This window comes from Pleurodeles waltl, chromosome 1_1, assembly GCF_031143425.1.
Source record: "Pleurodeles waltl isolate 20211129_DDA chromosome 1_1, aPleWal1.hap1.20221129, whole genome shotgun sequence".
Taxonomy (NCBI): domain Eukaryota; kingdom Metazoa; phylum Chordata; class Amphibia; order Caudata; family Salamandridae; genus Pleurodeles; species Pleurodeles waltl.
In genome coordinates, this window is record NC_090436.1 from 302,912,628 (window position 1) to 302,918,627 (window position 6,000).

At 46.4% G+C, this 6,000-nt stretch overlaps 1 long non-coding RNA gene across 1 annotated transcript in view; it reads left to right on the forward strand.

The window, feature by feature from the left end:
• The window catches only part of LOC138283916 (uncharacterized), a 62,306-nt gene extending 59,168 nt beyond the window's left edge, over positions 1-3,138 (forward strand). Inside the window, exon 3 of the long non-coding RNA XR_011201323.1 lies at positions 3,067-3,138. This is a non-coding gene — a long non-coding RNA (uncharacterized lncRNA). The remainder of the gene's footprint in view (positions 1-3,066) is intronic.
• Positions 3,139-6,000: the final 2,862 nt, after the last annotated feature.

Below are 6,000 nucleotides of genomic sequence, written 5' to 3' on the forward strand. Positions count from 1 at the left end.
AAAATTGGGGATGTTGCTCGATTAGGGTGTCTAGTTGGGTTTTTTCAGCATCAGTTAGCTTTCTATTAATACTGGGTTTTTCTTCAGGAGGGGTTTCTCTTATAGGGCATAACTCTAGTTCTCGTTCTTGGGCATAAGAGACCGAACACCCAATATCCGTCTGGTCGGTAGTCTCTTCTGCCGATTTCCATTGTTTTAACAGATTTATGTGGTAAATTTGTGTTTTTCTTGGGTGGGTGCTTATCTCTAATAGATAAGTGACAGGGGAGACTGATCTAATAACCCTATAGGGTCCTTGCCATTTAGCGATCAACTTATGGTCAGATGTAGGTCGCATAATAAGGACCTGTTCATTAGGGAGGAAGGAACTAATTTTGCTTCCCTTATCATAGTAGGACTTTTGCTGTTTTTGAGCCGTGACTAGGTGACTATGAACGTCTTCCCAGAGGGTTTGCAACTGCCCTCTGAGTTGATGGACATAATCCATCAGGGGTTTCCCTTCTTCCTCTTCTTCCTCCCAGGTCTCTGCAGCCATGTCCAGAAGGCTGTGAGGCTGCCTCCCGAAAACCAATTCAAAGGGGCTATGCCCCGTAGAGGACTGTTCGTGGGTCCGTATAGCATACAGAACCAAAGGAAGCTTCTGATCCCAGTTGCGACCGGATTCCTCTACAGTTTTCCTTAACAGTGTCTTTATTGTGCGGTTATATCGTTCTACCAGTCCATCTGTCTGTGGGTGATAGACCGAGGTTCGTAGCTGGGTAATCCCTAATAACTGACATATCTGCTTCATGAGTTTTGACATAAAGGGGGTACCTTGATCCGTCAATATTTCCTGGGGAAAACCTATGCGGGAAAATACGGTTATCATGGCTTGGGCTATTGTTTTGGTGGTCATGCTGGCGAGGGGTATGGCTTCTGGGTATCTAGTCGCATAGTCAACTATGACTAATATGTAGGTATGACCTTTAGAAGAGGGAAGGAGGGGTCCCACCAGGTCCATGCCCACCCGTTTAAAAGGGATATCAATAATGGGTAAGGGGTATAACGGTGCTTTCCTGGGCATCCCTGGCTCAGTTAATTGGCATCTAGGACATTGGTAACAGTATCTGCGTATCTGAGCATATATTCCTGGCCAATAGAATTTCCGCATCAGGTATTCTTCCGTTTTCTCCCGACCAAAGTGACCTCCCCCGGGTTGATTGTGGGCTAAAAACAGTACGTGAGCTCTAAATGGTCCTGGAACAACTAATTGTTGTTTGGTATCCCCTTTACCCGTTCTAGTTATCCGGTATAGGAGGTGTTTCTTGATAAGAAAATAAGGACCCACCTCATTAGTAATTTCTGTTCTGGCTGAGTTCCAAGCATGGGAAAGGGTAGGATCTTCTCTCTGGCTCCTTTGAAAAGAGATGGGCCTGCTACTAATCTCTGCTATTAGTTTAGGAACCTCCTTCGTCTTTCGGGTTTCCTGATATTGTCTTTTCTCCCATCTTTTCTCGTTTCGCGTAAGTTTCTTTCGGTATGGAGGTACTTCTATGGGGACATTGGAAAAAGGGGCTTCTGCCCACCACTCGGGAGTCCCAGCGGGCTTACGAACTTGATCTAATAGGTCATAGAACCGACTATAATCAGTCCCGATAATACAGTCCTCGATTAGTTGCTCCATAACCCCTATCGAAAGCATATCCCGAAAGGGGCCCCATTCTATCTTGACCGTGGTGAAGGGATAAGTTCCTTTGTCTCCATGTATACAACATATGGATACCCAGCGGTTGGTAACCGAAGTATCCAGAGGGATTATATCCTTCCTGATTACAGATTGTCCACATCCTGAATCGATTAGAGACGAAATGACCTGTCCATTTATGGTGACCAGGTATCTAAATTTCTCATTCCCTTTTCCTGTACACAGTACTCTACGTCGTGTGACCCCAATTTCCATAGGTTCCGGTCCTTCGGATTTCCTGGGACATATTCTGGCAATATGGCCCCATTCATATGTGGAAACATTGTGGGGACTGCATAGGGTGATGTTCTACGGGTATAGGGAACCGCGTTTCCTCGGGAAAATACCTGGGAGTTGGTTTTAGTGGAGGGATGGTTTTTTTTTTAAAAGGTCTCGGGGTTACGGGTTTACTTTCCGTGGACCGATGGAAAGCACAAGCCAAGTCAATAGCAACCTCAGTGTTCATGTTTGGATGTTGGCGGATCCAGTTCTTAGTACTAAGGGGTAGTGAATCCAAATACTGTTCTAAAGTAATTGTCTTAATGACATCCTCCCGAGTTGTCCCTATGGGTCCCAACCATTTTTGAGCTAGGTCTTTCACCCTAAAATAGAAGGAACGAGGGTCCTCGTTCGCACTCCATTTTATTTTTCTAAATCGTAAACGATAATATTCCGTATCATGCCCAACCCGCCCCAGGATACTTTTTTTTATCTCTTGATAGGGGGTTGTACCATCAGGATTGGCGGATTGGTAGGCAGTCTGCAGGAGTCCTGTAAGCAAGGGGGCCACATACTGACCCCAGCGGTCCTCTGGCCATTGAGCAGATGAGGCTACCCTCTCGAAATTCGTGAAAAATGAGTCTGGGTCTTCCCCTTCCTGGACCGAACTAGGAACGTTTGGGTGTACCTTACTGGCCGCGATTGTATTGGTTAGTTTTTGTAATGCAGTCTCATGTACTAATTGATTATTGGCTAGTATTGTAGCCTGACTTTTTAACGCCGATTGCAAGGCCTCCCGGTCTTCCTTGGCTTCTCGTTGGTGGGCTTCCCACACCAACTGCAGATGTCTCTGTCCTTCTGCGAGTTGCTTAATTATGTCCTCAAGGGATGGGGCTTCGCTCATGATGAAACGCTCGTAAGCCCACCTGAGAAGATATCTCACTTCTGACACCACTGTGGTGGGCTGTGTTACGAGCGGATCAAATAGAGTCAAAAGAATGGGGTATTTTACGTTTTTAAACTTTATTCTCTGTTTAGTCACAGGCTATTTCTTTTAACGGGAGTGTTAAGGGTCTAAGTCTCTGGGGTTCCTGTTTTTCCTTAACTTCTTTCTTTTCTCCTAGGTTTTCCTCGTTTTCCCGGTAGCCTTTGGTCTATGGAGGATGGACGTCTCTCTCGGACCCCGGCCAAAATGAAAGAAACAGAAAAAGAATCGGTAAGTACTTCTGGGATACTGGGTGGGGTACGGTGCTCGTGAGGGTTTAAGGCAACATGCGGGCAAGATCGTGAAGGGGTGATCAGGGTTGGGTTTTACGGTTGCGGGGGTCCATACTGTGCCTATTCCCCTTCTTGCCCCTTCCCTTGTCTCTCATTCTCCCTCCCCGTCCTTCCTCCCACTTCCCTGGTGCCTTTCCCCGTAACCGACTTCCCCCGTGACCCTCCCGTCCCTAGGAGGGACCGTACCTTGTCAAGCCACGACCCTCCTGGGTCGTGGCGGCTTTCTCGTTTCTCCGGTGTTTCTTCCTTTTCCAGCTCTCGCGCTTCGGTGTTTCCTCTGGGTGCTTCTTCCTGGTTCCTCGCCGGGGTGGGTAACAGGTTTGTCCTCCTCTCTCCGGTCGGGATTTCCTTTCCGCTCGTCGCCTCTCCGCCACGCACTCCCGTCGCTCTCCACTCTTCTCCTCCCTGGTGCTCCGACGCGCGCCCCCTTTCCGGATCTGCCTCCTTCTTTAGTCCGCGAAATCGGAAGTCGTCGATGCTGTGACGACGTGGCGTCTCCCCGTTGCCAGGGGAACGCTGCGTCGTTTCCGTGGATTCAGCCGAAAGATGGCGGACTCGAGGTGAGTGTGCCGGGTCCTCCGGGACCCTTCTACACAAATTATTTTTAATAATTGGTAAATAATATTTGTTTGCGTCATAATTTACACTTCCAGAGGTGGAAATTAAGCTGCATCCAAATATTATTTACCAATTATAAAAAGTTATTTGACTCAGCATTATTTGCTCTCCTGTGCGTCAAAAAATATGACGCACAAGCTGTATGCGTGAAAATATGACGCATAATGACAAATATGTATTTCATATGTCCAAATGAGTCATGGAATTTTCCATTACCAAACGGTGCTAAACGATAAATACTGGGGTTAGGGAAAGCAAATGTGCCTTACAGGATGTATAGAAGGTATTCACAGTGCAATAGTAATGATTGGCCAAAATGGATATTACTCATAATTGCGCACACATGTAGGTAATTGCTGATTGCGACTTTCCAAATATGAAAGAGCTAACAGGATGTCTTTATTAGCTAATTTGTGAGCACATGTATGAAGCTATTCCAAATAGCAAAATGGGCATTTAGGTAATGCAATTGTCGCCTAAACAATTTTTGGGGGTAACCATGTGCTAATTACGAGTTAATGTAGCTAAAATATGTTTCACTATAGACATGTAGGGCACACATGCCCCTTAAGCATGTGTGTGCTTCACCTGTCCGTAAAAAGTGTTTAATTGGGGTGCAGCAAAGGGGGACTTAGGCCCCCAGCACCCTGGGATTTGCTGTTCCTGACTTGCAAATTAATCAACGGTTTTCCCAATTTCAGTAATGCTAAACCATTGGCAGCAGGCCCATAGATGCAAATTGTGTATGATTCTCTTTTGCAAATCTGTAATACCATTTGCCCATTTGAAGTTTGCCCTATTACTTCTTTAGAGAATTCTGACATACCATTTTGCATTGATTTAATAGCAAATTCTCAAAGTTCCTTATGTCATAATTGCAAATTGGTTTTTGATGTATGTGGCCCTTTATGCATTACCTGGTTTAGTGGCATGTTTCAATCTTCATGCTAGGTTACAATTGGGACACTACTATGATAGGCTGCTTGCAACCACTTTGTTGATTGGATGGTACATGTACATGTGTGTGGTCCAATGTTGATCCTTTATCAACTGTTAAGGTGTATGTTGTCACTGTTACGTCCAGGTCTCATCATGAGTTAGTGGCAGCTAATCGTGTATCTAATGAGTATCCTTTGGAGCTAAATGTGAGTAAAGTCATTGAGGACATGGTAACCTACACGTGGATGGTCCCACCCTGTCACTGAAGACATGTAATGAGACTTTCAACTGGGCAACCTTGGTGTGCTGAGTGAGAGAATGTCTCAGGTGTCTGGATCCGGCATGTGTCATTGCAACATTTGTACTCAAGTTGGCCTCTGTGGATGGAAATGCATCTGGGAACATCATAGCCTCTGTGCAGAATAATATGGCTGGTATTCACCACACACGAGCCATCTCTATTATTTGAACAATGTTACTCAGCGTGTGAACTGTCAGGGTCCTCATATGTGTCGACTTTTCATGGACATTATGGGGCATATTTATATTCTGTTTGCGCCGAATTTGCGTCGTTTTTTTCGACGCAAATTCGACGCAAAACTAACTCCATATTTATACTTTGGCGTAAGACGCGTCTAGCGCCAAAGTTCATGGAGTCAGCGTCATTTTTTGGCGTGAACACCTTCCTTGCGTTAATGAGATGCAAGGTAGGCGTTCCCGTCTTAAAAAATGACTCCCAGGCATGTGCGTGGTATTTATACTCCCGGGCAAAAATGACGCCCGGGAGTGGGCGGGGCAAAAAAACCCGCATTTGCGCCTCTTTTTAACGCCTGGGTCAGGGCAGGCGTTAAGGAACCTGTGGGCTCAGAATGAGCCCAGAGGTGCCCTCCCCTGCCCCCAGGGACACCCCCTGCCACCCTTGCCCACCCCAGGAGGACACCCAAGGATGGAGGGACCCATCCCAGGGAAGAAAAGGTAAGTTGTGGTAAGTATTTTTTAATTTTTTTTTTGTGGCATAGGGGTGCCTTGTTTGTGCCCCCCTACATGCCACTATGCCCAATGACCATGCCCAGGGGACATAAGTCCCCTGGGCATGGCCATTGGGCAAGGGGGCATGACTCCTGTCTTTGCTAAGACAGGAGTCATGTTAATGGCGTCTGGGCGCCCAAAAAAATTGGCGCAAATCGGGTTAAGACGATTTTTTTGCCTCAGCCTGACTTGCC